Source organism: Mesoplodon densirostris, chromosome 1 (genome assembly GCF_025265405.1).
Source record: "Mesoplodon densirostris isolate mMesDen1 chromosome 1, mMesDen1 primary haplotype, whole genome shotgun sequence".
In the NCBI taxonomy this organism is placed as follows: domain Eukaryota; kingdom Metazoa; phylum Chordata; class Mammalia; order Artiodactyla; family Ziphiidae; genus Mesoplodon; species Mesoplodon densirostris.
Window position 1 is genome coordinate 1,845,419 of NC_082661.1, and position 23,852 is coordinate 1,869,270.

A 23,852-nucleotide genomic window follows, 5' to 3' on the forward strand; every position below is an offset into this window, starting at 1 on the left:
GGAACTCAGCCCCGTCTCCTGAGGGCCTCGCCTTTCCTTCGTAGGCATCACCATCAACCCCTCCTACCAGCGATCCCTCGTGCAAGCCACAGTTCACACTGAGCCACAGAGCCACTGAGCTAGAACCCGTGACCTGATGACTGAGACTTTGGCTGGGCTGTTGGTGCTATAGGGACATTGACCAAATTCAGCTCTGTGACCAGCCCAGGCAGAGAGGGCAGCCAGGCCACACTCACACACGGGATGCATGTGGTCTGATCTCTGGAATGGGCCTGAGCTCTTCCAGCGGGTGGGCATTTTTAGAAGAGACCCTAGAAAGACTGAGAAGATAGGTTGGTCTGCAGACGGAGGAAGGAGGCAGGAGCCCTGATGGTTGTCGCTTTAATGGAGAGCTTCCTTTAAGAGAGCATCCTCGGTTGCCACGTTAGGTCCCGTTGCTACAGCCACAGGTCAGAGCCTGGTCTTGGTGAGTTCCCAGTAACGAGAGTGGCCACCCCCTCCTGGGCTGGGCTGTCTCATTTGATCTGTGATAACAGCGCCGTTGGAAACAGTATCTGTGGCATGTAGTTGAGGATGCGGGAGGAGATGAGGTGCCGGATGTGCACTCACTGGAGGCCGTGGTCCGGGAAGCACCTGGGAGCATCTTTGGGCCCAGCTGCTTTGGTCTTAATTCCCAAATTGACCCTTTTGGTGTGTCAGTAAGATCAGGGCCACACACACAGAGGACTCTGCCTTGTAGGAGTGCGGGATCTGTGTTTATTCACTGGCCCAAGTCAGGGAGGGAGCTGGCATTTTGCTCCTGGGCGCTTAAACTTCTGGAGCCCACGGGGAGCTGCTTGAAGCGTCCTCAAGGTGCCAGTCCTCTGGCAGCTCCAGTTGTGGAGAACAGCTAAGGAAGGACAAGGACACCAGCACAGGGTCCGTGTCCACCCTGCCTGTGATGCTGGGTCACGCGAGAAAGAAGTGAGCGCTTAGGAAACTTTAGCTAAGGAAGGTACGCCCTGTTGAAATATCCTGTCGGTGGTCTGCAGTTTATAGATGCCGATAGTTAAGAGAGCGAGCTTACTTAGCTAACAACGCACGAGCTCCTCATTTCCTTAAGTCAGCTAACGGCTGTACCTGTCAGCCGCTGCAGGGAGTGGAGAGGCGAGGGCGCTGCTTTGCAGCAGAGCCTGGGCAGTGCTGGCTTTCACCACTCGCCTCCCCGTCCCTGATGTATTTAAGAATGGCTGTGCTCGAACCTAGGTTATGACCGACGTCCAAGATTCAGTTCACCATCCGTGTGTCTCCTGAGCTCCCAGGGTTCTCGGGATGAGACTTCTCAAGCTCGGATGCACAGGACGTTTTTCCATTTGGGAGGACGGATGGTGGGGGAGCAGCACGGAGCCCCCGCTTTGTGCTGGGGTCCCAGGCTCCCCCCTGGCACCTTGTCTCAGCGCAGGTTGGGCCCATCCAGGGAGGGGCTGCAGGCCCACCTTCATGAGAAAAGGGATATGGAAAGGGTGCTCCTGGGAGGACCCTCAGAAAGGAGTCAGGATAAGATGTTGGAGCGACCACCCACATGCTCACAGCTGGGCTCCCATCTGGCCCTGCTTCCAGGGTCTCTCCTCTCGCTCTATTCACATCCTGGCCTCTCATTGGAAGTGCAGTGGAGAGCTGACCTTGTCTGTGGTGACTGCCTTGACCCCTTTGGTCCACCGAAGCCTTTGCAGCCTTCAAACCCGTGTGCTGTCCTTGTCTCGCCGGTCACTTAACTGACAGCCAAGCTGCTCACAGGAGCACGCTTCGTCTCCACACTGAATGTCCACGGGGCCGGGCACGGGGCTGGCTCTTTCCCCGCTCAGCACTTAGACCAGCTCTGAGGATATTTCCCAGATGGGAGGCTCGGCCACTAGAGGACATGCAGTGACTTCCATCGTCAAGTTAGGTTGGATTGTTACAATTAAAGGGCTTTGTAGAATAGCCCCCTCCTTGTTGATACAACATGTAGAGAACATGTTTTTCCCTGTTCTCCGCTGTGTAAATACAGTCCTACTGACTGAAGAGAGAACCAGTCATCATCCGGTACGTTTCCTCCTCAAGGTATTATTCTGTTTCCCTGCACACAGCTGCTCAGCCTCCCTGGGGAGACGTGGGTACTCACGATCCCACCTCTAGCCACAGAAGGAGGCATCGGCTACATCTCATTTGCTTTCTGCTGGAGAGAAAACAGCCATGTTCTGGGCCGTTCAACATAAAAGAGTTAAAGGCACCGAGCCCGAGAAGGCCCACGGTGCTCACAAGTGACCCACATCTGGGGGCTTACCTTGACTGGGGCTGGGAAGTCGCCCAGCATCACCTATCACTGTGCACTCAAGCGTGGGCTGGAGAGGAGCCTGGACCGGCCAGGTGCCAGGTGTTTACGTCCCACTGGTCCCAAGGGGTGAAGGGTGCAGGGAAGGCTGGGCAGGTGGAACCTCAGAGCCAGGGAGGTCTGGATCCCAGGAGATGAGGCGAAGCGGAGCCCATCGCTTCAGGACAGAGAAACAGTTCCCGATCGTCTAGAAAAGAGCTGACAAAATGGTCCAGACCCCACGCCGCCCTCTCCACTACGCCCAGCCTGGGAAAGCTTCCTGCTCTCCACTATGGTCAGGTCAGCTGGCAGCCCTCGTGGTCAAGTACGTGGTTAAACCACAGGCCCAGGGGCAGTGCGTGTGCACGGGGTCCTGTCTGGGCGTTCGGGCCAGTGGGAGCTGACTTCTGTGAGCAGAGCCCTCTCGGGTGGAGAGCAGTGTCTGAATTATTCTGTGAGCGCCGTACAGGACTGTCTGCTCCCAGGTCCCCAGCTGCTCTTGTTGTCCTGCAAAGATTTGAGAGGGAGGAGGACTCGGCTTCCGCTAACTGTCCCCTAAAGCAGCCACCGGTGTGCGCACACGGGCGGGGACCTAGGTGAGGACGCGCCAGGAGAGCCAGCAGGGACTCATGCTCCCCAAGTTCTGACAGCAGATATATGTATGTAGTTTGCTAATTTACACACGTGGAAGGAAAACACGCACATCTGAGGCTTTTCAAGAAAGCACTGAAATTGTGATAGTGACCAAAAGAACAGAACGTGCTTCTTGTGCTGAAAAGGACCCCTCTTGTCTGGGACTCCCGGATGCTGGGCTTTAAAACGATGCCCTGGAGCCCACGGAGCCCGCTGTCAGCGGCTCTGACGTTTAAATGCTCTGTGAGCCTGGAGGATGGCTTTCCCGAGCGGGGTGTCTTCCCTTTGTCATTCTGTTTTTTAATTGGGATGTTGCATTCACTAAGGTGGCAGGGACGACCTGCTCAGATGTACTTAGGATCATGGACTCTGCAGGGGCAAAGCGAGTAGAAAAAAATCTGAATTTTCTTAAATAGATTCATTCGTCCCATTCCCCACTCAAAACATCAACCAGCCACCCCACATGTCCCGAGCAGGATCAGACCAGGTCAGCGCCCACTGCATCCCGCCCTTCAGGGGCTGGTCTTTATGTGAGGAGCTGGCCCAGGTACACAGGACCTGGAGGGCTGTCTCAGGTTGGGTGGCCCCAGAAGAAGACTCTGGGATGGAGATTTTATGTGAGCATGTGTGGAGGAGGGGGAGTGTGACAGGAAAGCAATAAGGCAGCAGAAGGTCTACCACGTTCTTCTAGCAAAAGGGAGGGAAGAAGCTAGCCTCTTTCCCATCAACGTCTGCCTGCGTTTGGTTGAGGGAAGCTCCCGGTGGCTCAAATTTCCTGGCATTTCTGCTCACCCCACTCCAAGGCCAAAACCGCCCCCCACCAGACACAGCCCTGAGGCAGAGAGAGTCAGTCCTCGTGGTCGCAGGAGGAGGCCTTTGGCATCATGGGAAGGTGAGGGCTTCTGGAGCGTGGTGGGGCAGCCTGTGGACTGTGGACCCTGTGGGAGCCAAGCTCCCAGGGATGCAAGGAGGGTGCGCTTGGTTTGTGACCTGACCTCTCTAAAGGTCATAACAACCAAAGATGAAGTGTGAGGTCATGAAGACCTGTGGACTGTTCTCACAGCTGTGACATTTCTTACCAAGTGTGGCTGTGGGGCCTGCATACCATCCTGTATGTAAACAGTGAAAGGGACTCCCTTGCTTCACAGTGAATTGAGATGTTGGCCGGGGAAGGAGGCCTCAGATTCCAGGCCGTCCTTCAGGGCTCCGCCGGGCTTCTCTTGACCTTGAGGACGGCTCTCTTTCTGGGTGACGGGGCGGTGGCAGTGGCCAGGCGGACACAGGAGCCAGGAGGCAGCAGACGTGGCTATGCTGGGTGCTGGGCACCAGGACTGGGCTCAGCCCATGGAACCATCCAGCACACGGTGGGTGTTCAGTGCGCGCCCGTTGAATAAAGCGGTGCCTGTGGACATAAGAAGAAAACACCAGCAGAACCACCGTGAAAGCAGGGGTCTACGGAGGTCCGAGTCCCAGCCCCACAGTGGGCGGCAGTGGGGATCTGGAGTGTGTGCGAAGCCAGGAAGAGCCCCGTGGCAAAAGAGCGCCGTGATGTTAAAGATCTTGGCAGAAAGAGATTTCAGCCTGGGGACCCCGTTCAAAAGGGCTCTGAAATCCCAGCGGTCCATTGGCTTCTCTCTCTGGCATTGCTTTGGTCAGCGGTGAAATGAGACGCCAGAGTGAGGTCATCCCTGAGATGCTCCCGGCTCTACTGAGCCATGAGACCACAGAGCAGGGTCCATGCACCCCGGTGCAGGGATGCAGGAGCCTGGCACCTTCCAAGGTGAGGGCAGACCACAGCCAGGATGCCAGGTGCAGCCTTTTGTGAAGATCTTCCTGGTTTAATGCTCTTGCATCAACCCTGTTGGGTCTTTGTAGTGTATTTAAGGGTCTTGTGCAGTCTTTATTGGGTTAGTTTATTCTGTTTTGGACAGCCAAGCAGAGCGGGGGCTACCAAGGTGACATGAGTGTGAGATGCTAGAGGTTGGACCAAGCAGATCATGATGGGGGCCGGGGAGCGGTCTGAGTTGGGGTCCGAATTAAAGGTCCCCTCAGCAGACTAGTTGCCGAATGTTTGTGGATGTGCGAGAAAGGTGGAGTCAAGGATGGCATCGAAGATGTGTCCTGAGCAACTGAGCGAATGGAAACGCCCTGCATCACACGGGGGCCCTCTGAGCAGGGCTGTCCTGGGAAGGCAGGTCCGGAGTTTTCTCTGACCCTGCTGCTCCTGTAGCACCAGCCTGCATCTCTCTTTCCTTAAACAACCTTCCTCAAGTAAGCCGCCTATTCCTGGTTATAATTTCTGTCTTCCTCTTTTCTTCTGAGCTCAATCCAAGCAGGTCTTGGCTTCTCCACTCCACTGAAACTGCTCTGATCGACGTCACCAACAACTTGGATTTTCCTAAATTCACGTGGTGCGTTCTCCGTCCTCCTGTTACTGACCTTTATGGCCTTTGAAGGAGTTAATCACTCTCTCCTCCTCGACACGCCCTTGTTGGATTTGCCTCCAGGTCACCGTGAGCCTGGTTACCCCACTTTCCTGGCTGCACCTCCCCGTGTCTGTGCTGTGTGTCTCTGGTGACCCCCCATCCTCCAACTATGGAGCCAGCCTGTGTTCAGTCCCTCACAGTCTCCACTCAGCTTCTCCAGCAAAGCCGCCTGAGTTGATGGGTACAACTTCCAGTGAAATTGCCCAGTCTCATGGCTACATTGTCACCTTGACAGCGTCCCCCCCAATTCCAGACGCGCGGGGCCAGAAGTCCACGTGACATTCCTACTGGTATGTTTAGTAACCACCTCGCACTGAACAGATCTCAAACTGTGCCCAAGTGTCCTTATAATTCCAACAAATAAGCTATAAGTTTTATGGTATTCATTTTTTCCTCAAGGCAGCCCCTGGGGAAAAATAAAAAGAAAGGGGATGTAGGGTATGAAAGTGGAGGGTATGTAAGGGGCAACGGCTGGGGGCGGGAGGTAGGGACATTTGTGGCTCCCCGGGCCTCCTTTGGTAGTAGTTTTGTGGTCACCGAGACTGTGCCCTTGTTCCTGGAGAGGCTGTGCAGACGTTGGTAAGAGGCCTTGGTCTGACAGAGAGGAGCTTGCGTTTACTACCCAAGCCGTCCGGTTTGCATTATGTGTATGTAGCTGTCATTTGCCACATGTCATAGAGTTATGACATTTGTTAAAGATTCATTTGGACTTATAAAAGGATATATGCAAGATAAATAACCCAAGTAATAAATAAGCAAAGGATCTGATAGATGTTTCTCTAAAGAAGACATACAAATGGCCAATAAACACTTGAAAAGAGGCTCAACATCACTAGTCATCAAGAAATGCAAATCAAAACCGCAGTGAAACACCGCTTTATACTCACTTCATGGCTGAAATCAAAAGATGGACAGGTGTTGGTGAAAATGTGGAGAAGTTGGAACCCTCATATGCTGCTGGTGGGGATGCAAAATGGTGCAGCCACTTCTGGAAAACAGCCGGGCAATTCCTTAAATGGTTAAACATAGAATAACCGTAAGACTCAGCAGTTCCGCTTCTAGGTATATACTCAAGAGAAATGAAAACGTATGTCCACACAAAACCGTACACAAATGTTCACAGCAGCGTTATTCATAATAGTCCCAAAGTGGGACAACCCAGGTGTTCTTCAGCTGATGAATGGGGAAATTAAATGTAGTCCATCCAACCATGGAATATTAGCAATAAAAGGAAATGATGCACTGACACAGGCTACAACATGGATGAACTTTGAAAACATTACATTAAATGAAAGAAGCCAGTCACAAAAACCATGCATTGTATGATTCCATTTATATGAAATGTGCAGAATAGGCAAATCCATAGAGACAGAAGGGAGATTAGTGGTTGCCTAGGGTGGGGGGTGGGATGAGGAGGCCTGGTTGGAAAAGGCGAGTGATTGCCAGTGGGCCCGGGGTTTCTTTGGTTGGGGGGTGGGGGCGGTGACAAAATACTCTGAAATGGTTTGTGGTGATGGTTGCCATTCTGTGAATCTGGCGAAAACCAGTGTCTTGGACACTTTCAGTGGGTGAATTGTATGGTATGTGAATTATATCTTAATAAAGCTGTAAGAGAAAAACAAATATACTCACAACCCCATTTCACTCCCCTCCCCCCCGCCGTGTGCAGCTTCGCGGGGAGTTGCAGTGCGTCCTTCTGGAATAAAGTGACATGTGAAAACCACTTCAGGTCCCAGTGGTTAAACATCCCTCCTGGAGGGAGAGCAGGAGTGGTCTGTCAAGCCCATTCATTTCAGTGATTTTCTATTGAAATACGTTTTCAGGTCATTTCCAGCCCTTTCCTGGTAGCTTTGCAGATCTGGATGATTGTCGCCGTTGTTACCTCTGAGGCCGGGGTCCTTTAGCAAGGGGCGCTCAGGCCCTGAGAGGTGGGATGCTAGCTGCCCCGCTGTGTTGGCCTGGCCACCTGAGGTTCTGGCCCCTCGCCCTCGGGGAAGGGTCCCCTGGGCGCTGGGATGGAGGGATGGAGATTCAGGAGGAGAGGCTGTGGGTCAGCTGGGTGGAGGGATGGGGGATGGGGGAGAGGACTCACAGGCAGTGGAATGTCAGGCCTGGGCAGTGCCCGCATCCTGTCAGCGGGAGGAGGATGCTGACCTCTTTGGCAGTGTCTGCTCCTGTGCAGTGAAGACAGGGGGCGCTGTGACCGGCAGGGCCTTCCCGGGCCCTTCTCTTGGAATGAGTCATTCATTACCTGTTACAGGCGAGACCAGGAGCACTGCTGAGGGGACCTGTAACCAGAGTGTGTATCTGGACCAGATGTGCATGCTGGTCAGCACACACACATCCTCAGCCACATTTAAGTAACTGGTAAACCTGTGACTAGAAATTGACTTTATTGTTTTCCCAATGGCACATAAACTTATTTTAGCATTTTTATGCTAAATAGGCTGAAGCCTTCTGAAGATCCTTCATTGACTTAGAGAAGGAGTGAAATCTGGAAACGCACAGGCTTTGCCTGCGGGAGGGGCCGAGTTTACCACAGCTGCTGTTTATTTCCCTTTTTTTTTTTTTAATCCAAAGAGCCTTTCCGTCCTGTGTGTGCAACACCCTGCCCTCCCCAGTGCCCTGGACTGGACGTTGGCAGTGAGGCCTCTGGCTGTGGTCGGCACAGGCGGTGGCCCCCGTTGTTCCCCAGAGAACACACAAGAGGGGCCGTGCCCTTCTCAGTAGGGAAGAACAGAGGCGGGCTGGGTGAGGTTCCAGCCAGACAGAGGCTGAGCGTCCGTCCACAGGGAGCCGCCTTCCTGCCCAGAACTGCCCAGACACGGCTGACAGCACCGCCTGATGAAGGGATGGATGCCAGCACCTCCTGGCAGCCGCCTGTCCCCCGGCTCTAAATCCCTGGGTCGGCCCCCTCCTTCAGCCATTCTGGAATGTTCCTGTCTCTTGAGGGAGGGCGGGCCCCATGGAGCTGTGGAGGAAGCCGGGCCCCTAGGTGCTCAGGGTCGTAGCTCCTGCTCCGAGGATGAGGACGTGGCTGGGGGATGCGTCTCCATAGCCTCCACGTCAGTCACCCTTCAGGGAAGCCTCGCACTCATTCCATGTGTGAGCCAGAACCAGGAGCTGTGTTGGTCCTTCTCACTCATTTCAAAGATTCCAGGGATCAGAGGACCTGGCATTTCTCTCCAGAATCCATAATGTTTCCTCTGGTTTGCTCAGTGACTCACATAGACTTACAGTTGTGTGTAAACGCGTGTGTGCTTGTGTGTCCCAGGGTGTGAGATGGTGTGTGTGGGTGTGATTTAGGCCGAGGCTGGAGGCCAGGTGACCAGTGCTGGTGCTGGTGGGCGGTGGAGAGAGGGAGCTTTAAGGGGCAGATTTGGGAGCTGTTTGGGAAACAGTGCGCGGACGAGGCTTGGGGATCCGTCCAGGATGGGCGTGGGGAGAAAAGCCCATGAGGATCTGTCCTCAAACCCCCTTGATGTGCTCTCGTCCGGGAGGAGTTTTACTCAGTCATGCTTCTTCTCATCACGTGTGTCCCATCTTGTCCTATCTTGTCCTTCTTATCAAGTTGTAAATTCCTCTGCCTCAGAAACCCGGTCTTGTTTCCATGCCCCATGGGGCTCGTCCGTCAGGGCTATGGGTGTGTGAGGTCATTTAAGCGAGGGACCCCTGAGGGAGCAGGGGATAAACACACGCCCTGTGGACACACAGAGCTGTGTACACACGTCTCAAAGTGGGATAACCGTGCACAACAAAAACTAACGCATATACTCAAAGGCATAATAATTTCTAGTAGTTAATTGAAATAAATTACGCACATAGACACTTTGCCCCAGCCCAGCGTAAGGCAGGTTTGAGTCCTATGGCATTAGGTGCCCCTTCTAGTGAAAATGTGCCAGTTGCTGTGTGCGTGGTGTGTGTGGTGTGGTGTGGAAGGGGGTGTTGGGTGTGTGCTCTTATGGCTGTGCACATGCATAATTCATGTTTCCATCTCTACCTGAGATGGTGTTGTGTTTCATCCACGCGCAGTGTTGAATGAACTCACGTGTCTGCATCTCTGCACACACGTGAACTTGGGAATTCTTTGAGCCCAGGCTCCTGAGTGCTGGGTGCCAAGGATGTCAGGGAAGGGGTCTGCGTTCATGTTTGAACACACAGTACTGGTGACTCTGTCCTTGGAGAGTGTAACTCGGGATACCAGCTGATGCATGAGGCAGATGAGGGCGTGGAGGGGCGTTTCATGGCCCCCCAGCTTTCCCTTTGCTCCACCATCCTTTCGGCTCCTTCCGGCCGGCTTGCCCACTCTTTCCGTGGCCAGGCGTACACTGCAGCCCGAGGGCCGCCCCAGCCGTGTGGGCCCCGCCCTGCACACCCCCCGCTCCCCAGGCTCCAGCATCAGGTCCTGGCCTGGCATGCGGACCTGTCCCTGCCCGGCCTCGGCTCCCTCTCCAGCCCGCCCACCATGCTGGCTTTTCTCTCCAGGCCCAGCGTTCACTGCATCTCTCGGAACCCCCAGGCTTCTCTCCATGGTGGTCCCAGACGACACTTGCTCACCCTTGAACGCTCAGCTGGTGCCGCCCCAGAAAGCCTCCCCGAGTGCACGTGAGTTATGTGTGCCCTGCTCAGCACTGCCTGTCCCTCATTGTCCATTGTCACCAAACTGTGAACCTGTGAGGGCCCGGATGAAGTGTGACCCTCCCTCCTGCCCCAGCCCAGCCCAGCACCCAGGGTGGCCAACAGCACCATGGCCGGGAGGAACATGCTGCACGGGTGGTCCCAGCATCGCACCCCAGCAGTGATCCTGGGGGCGAAGTCCTCAGAGCCTGGAGGTGCTCGATCTTCATGGGGGATACCGACTGTCAGAGGCCCTCTGCCTGCACATCTGCCCCCCATAGAGACCTCTGCCGCCCAGGCCAGGCTTCTAGTCCAGCCTTCCAAGTCCCCATCATCCCCAATGCACAGGACATCCTGCTCAGATTAAAACAGCCCACGCACGTTTCCTAAATGTGCACAGTGCCCACCGTATCCCCGCCACCAACGCAGACCTTGGACCAGCCCTGTGTGAGGACTTGGTACTAACTGTTAACCAGAACAAATCACTCTGGCAGCTTTGGGCGGCCCCACGTCTGGTCTGGACCGTGGAGAACCGCGCGTGGTTTTCTGGGAGGGTCACGAGCTGCTGACTTGGCGCACCTGCTGTTGCCGCACTAGGAGAGCTGCGCCTTTGTGGGGAGATGATGTAGATGCAGGAGGACGCCTTGGGAGGACGGGGATGGGCTTTACGAGGGAGACTGCTGCGGGCAGCCAGGAAGCCAAAGCCGACGTAAACCTCTCACAGTGTTTTTGTAGTTTATTATTTTAAACCTATTAACAAGCTATGATGTCGGCTGCTACTTCCAAAAACAATTGATCATAGACGAGCTCGGAGAATTCCGAAGAGGTTAAGCTGGCAGCGCTGCCCAGTGGATTAAATGCTTAGTTAATATCGCTCCTGCAGCCTCCTTTCACTTGCCTCTGTAATTATGTTTCACCAACACTTCTTCCAGTGTGTTGTGGGTCACGGCGCCCTGCTTCTCACGCCAGTGGCAGAAATACCAATGAGGCCCTTTCGAGAAAGCGTGAGGCCCTGCTGGCCTTTCATCCGTGCAGACCTGTCACCAAGGAATCCTGATTTCTCCAGTGGGGAGGGTGGGACGGAAGCCGGGCTCATTCCCAGCGAGCCTGCCTGGGGTCTGGGCATGGTTGACAGTGATGCCGCCAGTGTACCTCTGTCTCTGGGGCTGGAACATGGCTTTTTCCAGGCATCACCACAGCGGCCCTGGATTGGGTTTCTCTCTCCTGGGTCCCCTGCAGGACCTGCTTCTTCCCGTGATCTCCTCAGCTTCTGCTGCTCCCGGGCTGCTGCCCCAAAGCCACAGTGTCCTGGCCAGGAAGACACCTGGCCCCAGTTGAGCCCGTGAGATCGGAAATGCACCAGGTCTTTCGTGGTTCCCCCACCCCGCAAGGGGAATGACCTCAGTAGTCTAGGCAGCAGCAGAGCCGGGCTGGGGACACCTGGGCCCTTTAGTCTATGGTGCTATTGTGGTCACACAGGTGACTCTGTCCAGAGGGAAAGAAAATTCAGATTGCTCCATGATTTCAATGGCCGTGAGCTGGAGGAAGCCCTCCCCAGCCAGTCGTCTTGACCAGAACCCGTCAAGGATGTCCCACCACACTGGGACACCCTGACACTGAAGTCCCGGCTGGGCTGGTAGGGGACACAGCATCGGGAGTGAGCTGGCTGCTGGCTGCTCTCCAGGCCAACTTTCATTTTAATTGTACCTCCAGCCCCCCTTTTGTAAACCTTGGTGACATCACACTTGTATCCTTTACCCATCACACTTTAAATAACCTTTGCAGGCTGCCTCCCTCAGGTACCCCCAAACCACCCCTCCCACTTTACACAGTTCAGTCCCTGGGGCTGCCCGACTTGAACCCACATCTCCCTTTCTCGTGGACATGCGCCCAAACTCCCAGATAAAGCATGTGCCCGCTATAGGGCATGATGCGTCCAGCACTTCTCGTCTGTGGCTCTAATTTCATAGGTTTTTCACATGTATTTTTACTTACGCCTCTGTGCACATGGGTACAGAAGACCAAGATGGAGAGTGAGGGTCTCCTGCCCCAGGACCTCACCCACCCCCTGCCCCACCCCAGAGGCAGCTTCTTTCTATGGCTGCTACTTTTCAGTTTTGTATTTTTGTCAGTTAACTTTTCCACTGTAACTAGACTGTTGATATTTTTATTTCTTGATTTCTCAATTTTAGACAATGGCTATTGATGTCATATGAAAGATGAAGAATTTTGTTGGTCATCTCCGGCTGCATAATGGAAAAGTGAGCTTTTGATGACTAACCAAACAGCCCGTGTAGCGGCTTAAAAGAATGACCACTCATTTAACTCATGATTTTGTGGGTCAGCAATTTGGGCTGGGTTCAGGCAGGTGGTTCTTCTGCTGGTACAACACTCAAAAACTTTGTGGGTTTTCCATGCGTCAGATTCAACAAAAGCCACACCCACGTGTATTGTTAAGATAAACCCGTCAACAGTTACAGGGTTAGGCTTCTGTATGGTTGCACCTGCAAAATTGCTTGGAAGCCTCTTTATCTAGCTGCTAGGCATCGCCCTAAATCATTCAGAGGTCTTATTAACAAAGTGTTTTACGGTAACTTCTTTGATTTGGCCTTTGGCCGAGGCTTCACTTCACTTTGAAGATCACTTACCAGCTGGGGGCCTGGGAATGAGAAAGAGTTTGCTTTTTCCAGCTCAGCAGGTCATAGCCCCTCTCAATCCTGCTCGCAAACTACACAATTCTTCCTTTAGCTTGCCCTCCTCTCACATCTCGTCACCCGCAGACAATGGGCTGTCTGGCACTTGCAGCCTTTGGCCTGCAAATCATCTTCCAAGGTCAGTGACTCAGGTCCCTGAGTGTATTTTCCATCTTCCAAATGACCGCAGGCCACGGCCTTGCTGATTGTTTCGATGCTACATAACAGGATCCGGCATCCACTTTCTGACCGGTCCTGATGTAAACGCCACGCTTTTTAGGTTTTTGCTTTGGTGGCTCTTTCCATACCACTTTCTGTGACAGTCACCTACTGCTACATAATAAACTACCTCAGAACCTAGTGGCTGAAGACAACTGCTGTTGATGTAGCTCACGATGCCCTGGGCCAGCACTTGGGGCCACGCTCAGCTGGGTGGTTCTTCTGTTGCGCCCGGCCAGTCCCTCATGCATCACTGTCAGCTGCCCTTCTGCCCTGTGGTGGCTTATCCAGGGTGGTATTGCCCACACGCCTGTCGGTTGGTTTCAGCTGGGAGGAACGGGGATGGGCCACGTGCCCCTCCTCTCTGAGACTGCATTTTCCACATGGAGGTTGCAGGATGCAAGGAGCAGCAGGAGGGGGCAAACCGCACTTGCAGGCAGTTTTCAAGGCTCTGCTCGTGTCGCATTTGCTCCTGTCCCACTGGCGATGCAGGTCTCATGGTCAAGGTGAGGGCTGGGGTCGTGCACATCCCAGGGGCTTGGACACAGGAGTCCGCTGTCCACTGCCACTGCCTCTCAAGAACTGAGGTCACTTACACAGTCCCACACCATGATGCTTATATTGTCTCAGATATGTCAAACTAAATACTCTTTCAATAAATTATAGGTAAATAAAACACTTAAACTTCCAATTCTTCTTCCATAAGACGGCAAGTTTCTTCCCTAACATGGTGACTCTCTTTTTCATAACATGAGGGTTTCAGCCTCCCCATTTCACTGCCAGCCTTCCCATTGCTAACCTCGGTCAGCTACACTTTTACATGGTCAAGGGTTCTACAGGAACCATGGAGATTTTCTGGATTCATTCATAGACTGGTTCTACAAGTTAGTAAATAAGTAGATAAATAAATACATTTTCAATGTTATAATTGAGTAGATGCTGTTCTGGAGAGAGTCCCCCTCCACCCCACCTGGGACTACGCATTATCATCAGAGCCAGACAGATGTGTGACGCACCTCTAATTGCTTAAAATTATGCCAGGTAGAGCCATGGCTTTCTTACGTCTTTGGTTGGTTGTTCTGCCATTCCTCGTTTCTCTTCTCTCACATGTTGCCAATATCTTTTTCAAGTTGCTCGCTGTGCTTTTCTATTCTGTTTCTCTTCTTTTTCCCCCAGGCCCTTCCTTCCTCCGAGCATCTATCTCTGTGATTCACATCCTCCTGGCAGTTCCCTCGGGGCTGGGATGCTAGAGCTCCATGTCACTGCTCTGCTGGCTCCGAGCCCCCATCTCTCGAATTTAGAACTTCTCCTTTCCTCGTCCACGGCCACCCTTTCCCGGAGGATATCCTGAAATAACGTCCCAAAATACTTCTGATGTCTTTGATGCTTAAAATTCTCATTTGCCTTCAGACTTGATTGATAGGTTGTCGAATTATATAACATTTGCTTGAATTGTTTTTCCCTAGAAATTTTAAAGACATTCCTCTAATATCTCCTAAATTCTGAACTCTCAGAGGGAAAGACGCATTCCAGTTGGTGTTACTTTATAGGTGACTTGTGTTTTCTTTGTGAAAAAATACAGTGGTAACGGTGTCACATTTCTCGTTGATGTGTAGTGATTTTCTAATGATATCTACACATTTTAAAAATATTAATTTCATGGAAAATTCTATGAACTTTTTCAATATAAAGCTTCATATTCTTTAGCTCTGGGAAATTCTCTTCCATTTATACATACACACACACATATTCACACATGCTGTTAATATATATGTTTATCTTTATGCTATATTTACAGCTTATATACTGCATATAGTATAACATAGTGTATTGTGTAACATATAGTATAAAATGCATGTGACATATAGTGTAACATAAATGATCTGTTCTACGTGATTTCCCCCCTCCGTGTGTGTGCTCTGTTTCTGGGTCCCTATCACTGGGCTGCTGCTGTCCTGGATTGTTTCCCTTGGTCTCTTCTTCTTTTTTCTCATGGTTTCTGCCTCTTTGACTTCTTTTCCACATTTTGGGAGAGTTCCTTGTCTTTGTTTCCCAAATCTGTTGAATTTTTTAAAATGTCTGTCTGCACGTCAGAGCACCTTTGCATCCTCTAAGCGTGTCTTCCTATTCCCGTGGCTCACGTGGTGTCTGCCTTGCCCGCCCCGGATGCGGTCACTCATCCTGCTTCACTGTCAGCTCTGCTCAGCTCCCCACCTCATCTGCCCTCACGGCTGGGTCTCTTCATGTTTCCCTCCCGTGCTCAGCTCTTCTTTCCTAGGTGAGGCTAGGGTCTCCTCTGCACTGGAGTGGCACGGCCAGAGCCTCTCAGGTTTCAGCCGCATGACCCGACGCCCCTGCCTCCCCCTCCCCGGGGCCTGAGGCCTTGGCTGCCTCTGCCCCTCACCTCCCTGAAACCCGTGAACTCCCCCTGGTAGAGAGCCCCCGGCCCCCCCTCCTCTCATCGCTTCACCCTCTTGGTGCTTGTATTTCGGGAGGCGGGGCAGCAGGCACACGCGCCTCTCCACAACCTCGAGGCGTCAGGACGGGCGTTAGTCCTTGAGAGCATTGGATTCACGTCCTCCCACGAGACTCACCTCCATCCGGGTGGGGACTGCGTTGGTGGTCATTGTCACATCTCCACGCCTCGTCTCAGGCATAGACCATCATTCATTCATTCATTCAGCAGATACTCATCGAGGTCTTACTGCGGCCAGGGACTGTGTCGGGTGCTTGAGGTTGTCAGTCTATGAAAAAGGCAAAACTCTGTGCTCTCAGGAAGCTTCCAGGGTAGCAAGGGGAGGTAGATAGTAAACACAATAAATCAGCCCCTAAATGTACTCAGTAAATGAATGAAGGGGACAGCACTGGGCACGAGAAAAGCATCCCTAACTCCCGTGCTGATACCAAAACGCCTGCAGCCAGAGGGAGGAGACAGCCGTGCGGCCCCGTGGCCGGGGCACAGCCTCTGGTCCCAGCAGCTTCTGTGCCCAGGCCTGGCATGGCAGGTCACTGTGTCCCCCAAACAAGGCCATGTCTCTGCATAGAATTAAAGTCGGGGCGTGACATGGTGTTCCTGGGCTTCCAGGGATGGCATTCTAAGATCCAGGGTCACCTCCCATCACAGGGGTGGGCAGCGAGAGTGGTCCAGGGGCAGGACTCTTCCCCCAGCCCCAGGGTCGCATTTTCTGACCCCACCTGACCTGTGCCCGACTGGCTGGGATCGCAATCCTCTGTTTACTGGGCACTTTGTGACCTCCCCCCGCATTGTAGGGGACCGTGAGGACCCTGGAAGGGCCTTGGTTCTGAGCCGAGCTGGTGCAGGGTCTCTGCAGATTAGGAAGCAGCCACAGCCCCCTTTCTGCCGGAGCTTGGGTGAAAGTCAAGTGGCTAGACTTCCACAGTGCAGGAAGCAGTTTCTCGCCGGCATGCCTGGCGTCGAGGGCTTTGAGGTCAATCCCGTAAACCCCCTCTGCTCTCTGCTGATCCGCTGACCTCTCATTACTTTGTGTGTCTCAGCAGTCAGGCTCTGAACGGCAGAGGCGTTTGGCAGTCCCTGCAAATAGAAATTGTGGACTGTGACATTTCGGAAAGATATCTGATTATTAACAAAGTTGTTTCCACTCTTTGACCACTTGTCAAAGTCTATGAAAAGATTTCTTTTGAGGTAATAAATAAACATAACAAAGGGGACATATTCTTTGTGTGACGTGGTTTTATTTTGGGGAGATAAGATATACACTGACATTTAATTCTCAGTTTCATTCTGGGTGCCCCGTACATGGCTTCGGCGGCTATACCTCTCCATCTGCCTATCTTTGGTTTCCATATCAGCAAACAAGTTAGGGACGGCTATTCATTTTTTTTTAAATGTCTGATAAAGGCTGCATTCAAGTGAAGGTGTGGAATTACATTTCAGAAAGGGGGCTGCAGATATGACTCGTGTCTCTGGTGAGAGCACAGGGCTGTTCCAGCTCGGCTCTGAGCTGCACTGTGTCCCAGCTGCGTGGGTCCCGCAGCCCCCATGGCCTGTCCTTTGGGAAAAGGGCTCTGCTTGCCCAACAGCAGATGGAGGGGCACACAGGCTCCTTGGGGCCTTTGCTTTTATGTTCTCGGAGCTCAAGTGCGTGGCGGGCAAGGGGACCCGGGACAGCAGGCCTGTGTGCTGCTGCGCGGTGTGGGCCAAGGACGCCCTCGTGACCAGGAACAATAGCTCATCGCCCCCCTCCACCCCTGGGCCCTGCAGTGCTGGGGGGGAGGCGGCAGCCAGCCCTCCTTCCCTTCAGCCCAGCCTTTGTGATAGCAAGAGGGTTGGGCCATCCGGGGGCCTGTTTCCAGCCAGTGGCCCCGGCACTTCTAGAGCAATCGCCACCAGACTCCCAGGCGTGGACTTCTGGTCAGGCCCTGGTTCTCATCGCTCGCACTGATGCTGCAGGATCACAAGTACAAGCATCATTTCCTATTTCCCACGGAGTCTTGGGACACTCGAATGACCCAACAGTGGAGATGAACAAGGAGAGAGGCTCGGCACGGACACACGCGCAGCTTCCAGGAAGCCTCTCCCTGGATGAGGCATCTTCCCGATGTTTCGTGGGGTGCCCACTCGCTGGCCTTGCCGCCCAGCACTGATGCCACCCTGTGTACGAGCTTCTGCGTGTGCTGGGCTTTGGGTGGTCACAGGGGAGAGCCCCTGCCCCCCGTTTGGCGCTGGCTTGCTCCATCAGACCTTCTTTTAGGGTGAAAGCTGTGTACCTTCTCAGAAATGTTTCAAAATATCAGATCCAGGAAACAACCGGTGTTAATTGTGCCCCAGTAATGATACCTTAATGCGATGGCCCTGCAAACTGGACAGCACACAGAGGTGCACCCCAAGTTTCTGCCGTGGGGCAGCGCCAGAGAGAAGGGCAAGGCTGACCCAGGCCTGGGTTGGGGTGGCTGCCGTGGGGGGCTGGGAGGGCAGCAGGAATCAGGCAGACCCCCATGTCACCAGTAGTTCCATGATTTTCCAAAACACAAAAAAGTATTTTGATGAAGATAAAGTCATTTATTTCACCATGCTTGAGATAGGAATGCTCTAAATTAAGACTTTGGGGATGGGAGGGCTGTACTTAATACTCTAATTCAAACATGGATAAAATGCCTAATCCAAGAGCACATGAATATGAGCAAATACAACTCAATTATCAGTACGTGGGGTGAAAGAGCGTTGAAACTTGCAAACTGTTGGGTGTCACTGGGTGCGACCCCTTTCCACCTGCAGGGGAATATTTAGAAGAGAAGCGATTTGGCCTGTGGAGCTGTGCGATTGGCATTCTTCTGCCAGCTGACCCCTTGACCAGCTGCTCAAGCAAAGAGTGTGGACGGCTCCCCAGGCACTGCAGGTGCGAGCACAGGTCTGGCCATTAGGAATCCCAGCCACATTCTCCAGACCTGCCTAAAGTCACTGGCTTGTTTTAGTGTCTCAAAATAAACCATGAAACTGCCCCAACCCCGCCGTTTGCGTTAAGGCTTTGAAGTATTTTGCCCTTGGTGCTTCGTCATATCCCTGAAAAGTCTCTGCGTGGGAGATGTGGGAACCCCTCGGTCTCTGCCCGGATATAGGCTCGGCCAAGCAAGACACGGTCACACTTTCAATCTTCTGTTCACTCAGCAGAGATATACTTACTGCCCATCTGCTTCATGTCAGCACAGAAGACGTGGGGCTAAGTGGCGTGGCCCCGGCCTTGCCAAAAACACAGTTCTGCAAGTAATGAAAAACACCTACTGCCACAAACCACCAGGCACACCTACGTCAGGTACACCTGAGAGATGTAACACTTCCTTTTGAAAAACATCAATACCCTTTTAAAGTACTACACAAAATGGTGGAATTTTATGTATGTCCCTCAAATTATCCATCTGCAATGTTAATTCATCAGGTACAATGCAGGTAAATATTAAATTAGTGGATGCATTAACTTATTTTCCTTTATGTATTCATTCACTCATTTCAATAAATACTCATTAAGCACCTATGTGCACAGGACTGTTTTGGGTACCTGGAAAACCTTGAGAAACAAAATAAAAGTCTCTGCCCTTGAGGGGCATTGGAATGTTGGAAAGTGATAGCTTTATGGAAAACAGACGGGCAGAAAAGAAGAGGAAGCAAGGGGCACAGAGGGACTGTCACAGTTTAAATGGGGAGCAGGTAGGCTCACTGGGAAGATGACCTTTCAGGCAAAGTTGGAAAGAGGTGAGGGGTTCAGCTGCATGATTCACTGTGGGAAGACCATTCCAGCAGAGGGGACAGCCACCATGGAGACCTAAGTCAGAAATGAGTCTGATGCACTCAGGGGCCAGCAGGGAGGCTAAGACAGGGGCGGTGGGAGATGGGCTATGGAGGAGGTCTTGTAACTGAGTCCAAGCTCGTACTGCTCAATGCACGACAGGTCAAGGAATCGAGAGACAAGTTGTTGGGACAGGGAATAGTGACTTTATTCAGAAATCCAGCAAACTGAGAAGATGGTGGACTAGTATCCCAAAGAACCATCTTCCTCAAGTCAGAATTAGTCCTCTTTTATACTAAAAGGAGAGGGGGTGTGGTTGGTTGCGGCAAACTTCTTGGTGCTGGAATCCTTTGTTCTTGCAGCTGTCTGTGTAGGTCAGGTCACGATGTTCCTGTAAACCTCCAACAAGACAAATGTTATTCTCTGTTCTGCAACTTTTTATCTCTGTATGAATGGAAAAGTGTGATACCTTTAAAGGTCAAAGCCTTGAGAATATATATTTCACATTCTTAACTTTCAGCAAAAACAATAGAATACAAAGGTTAGAGTAAAAGAAACAGATCCAATATGGAGTCACATTTGCTCTTCCCTGTTACATTTTCAAGACTGACTTTTACTGCAAGTGAAGTGGGGCCTCTACAGGGTTGGGACAAGGACGTGCCACTACGTTCCATAGTTAGAAAGTACCGCTCTGGCTGTTAAGAATAACCCGTGTGGGGGCAAAGGGCAAAGCAAATGTTCACCTGATAAAATTTACTAGAACAATGGATTGTCTCTCCATGTCAAGTTGTTGATTCGTGTAAAACAAATGGATCCGTTGAAGGTTTTGAGTTGTACCGGCCTGTAGGGACCTATAGATGTTCTCACTTGCCTGCTTCAGTGGTTTTCTTCTAAGAGTCTGAGTTGCTGGTGGATTCTCCTTATAGACACAGTTGCCTCTATGCAGTGTCCTCACCCTGGGTCATCCATAGCTGTGATCCAAGACAGGGAGAGAGCTGATTAAAAGATTTAGAGCTCTTCCACACTGCGGGGATGGCTGGGATTGAACGGATGCCATTCTTTAGCTACAAACATGCTAAACGCTACGATGCTGTGATAGGAGGATGTAAGCATCACCTTCAAAGATGGTTCTCTAAGTAAACTCTCCATCTCCTTCAGTCCTCCTGTCTTCAAGCCAGGAAGCCCTGGTTTCCTCAAAACTTCCCCATAAGAGGTTTTCATAATTTTGCTCCATAGGCTTCATATTTCATTCCACGATTTTAGCAATTTGGTGTGCTTAACAGCTAGTGATAAATTGCAAAGATATTATTTATCATCGCAGTCATTCATGAAATTATATTAGTAAAATTAGCATATTTTACTATGAAGTGTATTTCCAACAGTGTACTTGAAAGGTGTATTGGATCTTTGGGATGCAATGGATTGGGATTGATTGGAGCAGGAAATAATCAAAATAAAAATACCTGATGGTCAGCTTCCAAGAATTTTTAAAGAATTAAGTAATTTCTTACAAGTTTAATGGAAAGTAAAAGTACAGATTCTTTTTTTACTGAATATACTTGATAGTTTCAAATTTTATATTTTAATGTACCATTAAAAATGGATTATAAAGTTACATATAAAAACAGTGCTAACTAGGAAAAATGTCTGGAGAGAAAAGGACTAGTAAACTGTAGAAATGAGAGAGAAAAGTCACAAAAAAGAGAAACTTGAAAGCATAATCTAATTTCATATGTATGTGCATATGTGTATATATACATGTGTGTCATACACATATGTATGAACACTGTCTCTTGTTTATAAAAATATAAAGCTCTGAATAAAGAAACAAGAAAACAGAACTCCATGAGTTAATAAACTATTGCATAAATATAACATTGGTTTTATTATTACATTTTTATTTACATTTATTCGAAAAACACAAATTTAACAATGAGATCTCAATGTTTTACTGCGTGGCTCCCGCCCTCCCTTCGGTACTATATTACCATGTGCAGAGGCTGCTGTTAGCAGGGTAAAGTATCTTTTTGAAAACATTTTGAGGATTTGTATCATTTCCTTAATACAGTTAGTATGATCCGACCAACACTTTTCCTTGGAGGAATTTAGTCTCAGGTCATAGGAAATTGACTCTAGGCAGAGCTCTTTGTGATATTTAATATGGGTAGCAGCTAACATCTCCAACAGTATTGTATATATGTTATTCTTTCAAGTAACTCTTTTATGTAACCTTTTAAAAAAGCTATTTACCAAGTCTACAGAGTAACATGAAATGCTGACCACACATGGTGTATTTCAGATGCGGAGACTGGAAGCTGGTGGGGCATTTCATGAAACCAGTCTCTGTCCCTGACCTCCTTCTCGAGAGCTGAAGGTGGGCACTTGTGTGATGGAGATGGGACGGGAAGGGTTTCCAGGCATCCTTGAGCAGCTCCTCGCAACAGCTTTCTGTGCACACACTCCTTGAGGAGTCAGCAGTGAGAACACAGTAACTCTTTCTTGGCAAGTTTCTACACACTGCAATTTAAAAGAGAAAGAACAAAAGCTATTTTAAAACTTTTTTCAGGACTCATCAAACAAAAATGAGCTATGGACCAAAGTACAGGAAATGGATTTGGTTACACAGACTTCCTCAAAGCCTCTTCTGGGAGCACATACTGGTTTTAGGTACTTGAGGTGTATCAGTTAGCTATCCTCCCAGTGATGCCGCATAACAAATAACAAGATCCTGGTGGCAGGCAGCAATAAGTGTCAGCTGGACAGCTGCTCGACAGGTCGAGGGGTTGGCTGGCAGGATGGTCTCATGTAGAATGATGGGTACTCCACACAGCCCTCATCCTTTTGGCTGCCCGCCAGCCACGTGTCACAGGGATGCAGAAGCATGAGAGGGAGAAAGCCCGATGGCACAGGTTCTTCAAGCCCCAGGTGCATTGCATCAGCCAACATGCCATCAGCCCCAAGCCTCCTGGCTGAAGGTCCGGGAGGAGGTGGGACTGCCCCTCCCAGGGTGGATGGGCTCCATGACATTAAAGCCCAGAGCCTTCAAGGCTGCACAGAGTGTCGCTACCACACACGGCAAGTACACCTCCTTGTGAGCCTTGTCTTCTGAGTTATCCTCCCACTAAACTAAGCAGGATTTCGTGGTCTCTGTGTGCAAGTGCTTTATTCTCTTTAAAGATTCAGTCTTTTCGAAAGGAAACTCCCTGTCGCAGTTGGTTAAGACGGTCTCCTTGGATTATTCACTCTTCGGGTGACTTTGGGTCGCATCTGCCTCTTTGGGATAGAAGCTGTCGGGCCCGCAGTGTCCCCGTGGTGTTGGGGCCTCGGGCTGGCCTGGGTGTACTGGCTGCTGTCCCCTGAGTGGCTTGATCTGAGACCCTCACTGCGGTCTGAGACCCTCTGCTGAGCTCTACAGGGTGTCAACCAGATCTCTTCTAAGGGTCGGGGGGCCCGGACGGGGTCTTCCTGGCTTGATCAGCCCATCGTGGCTCTGGGAGTCTGCGGGTGGCCCCCTGGTGGTTTTCCCCTGTAAGTCCCCCATCCCCAGGCAGTGCCCCACCCCCACCATCCCATGCCGCTCCCTCCCCCTCCCCCCTTCCTCCTTCCTCCATGACCCCCTCGTGCTACATGAACCCAAGGGAACTTTTAAAGGGTTTATTGAGGCCACCGTCTGCCCAACCGTGGGGCGCCTGGCAGTCAGGTCCACGTGCCGTCTCTACCCAGAGCCCCACATATGGAAACCGAGTCCTCCCTGCCCCCAGCGGTCACCAAGCTCTGAGACTCAGGCCCATCTGGGTCCTCTCGGGCCGAGTGGAGGTAAAATCTGAGTGCATCAGGTAAAATCTGCACGTTGGCCTTTCCCCTCTTCCATTCCTGCTCCAGAGGCCTCATCTCTCCTCCAAGGCATGTGGATGCCCGGCCAGGAGGAAGGTCAAGAGCAAAGAAATGCCAGAGGAGGGCCATGACATGCTTCAGAGCACACTTGCCCCACTCACTCCCCAGCACCGTGCCCATCCGATGATGGCGGGACTCGTCCGTGTGGCTCGCAGCTGCGGTTCAACAGGTAGCAGCACAACCAGAGTGGCGTGGGGCGAAGGCTCCGCAGCCAGGGTCCAGGCGGGTCCAGGCATGGCCTGAGGTTGGCCCGGGTCCAGGAGCTCAAACTCTCTGAGCCTCAACTGTTCATCATGACCCTCGCCTGGGAGGTGGATGGGCATCCTTGGCATCTAGTGGGCGTTTAGAAAGCTGTCACCGTTGACTGAGTTGACGTGGTCATTTTCCAATGACAGTTCTATTTTCACAGACGGGGAGCCACGCAGAGGAGCAGCTGGATGACCTGGTGGCTTTTTACTGCCAGAAATGCTTAGTGTCACCCACTCTAAAATCAAGGGTGCCTTCCGCAGGCCTTCTCTGGCATCCATGTGATCCCAGTGAAGGGCTGCCCACCCAGAACCCAGGGATGGACTTGGTGGCTGAGTCACCCTGTCCTGGCAGGTGGAGGAGGCCAGAGCCCAGCTCCAGATCTGATGGTCGCACCAACCATGGTCCCCTGGGCATGACCATCGATTGGCAACACCTGCTTATACGGTTTTCATACTTCCAGGAGTGG

General features: G+C 51.7%; 1 protein-coding gene across 1 annotated transcript in view; it reads left to right on the top strand.

Annotated features, from left to right (window-relative positions):
• TCERG1L (transcription elongation regulator 1 like) overlaps window positions 1-23,852 on the top strand; it is a 205,553-nt gene that overhangs the window by 51,544 nt on the left and 130,157 nt on the right. The gene's annotated exons all lie outside the window — the stretch shown is intronic.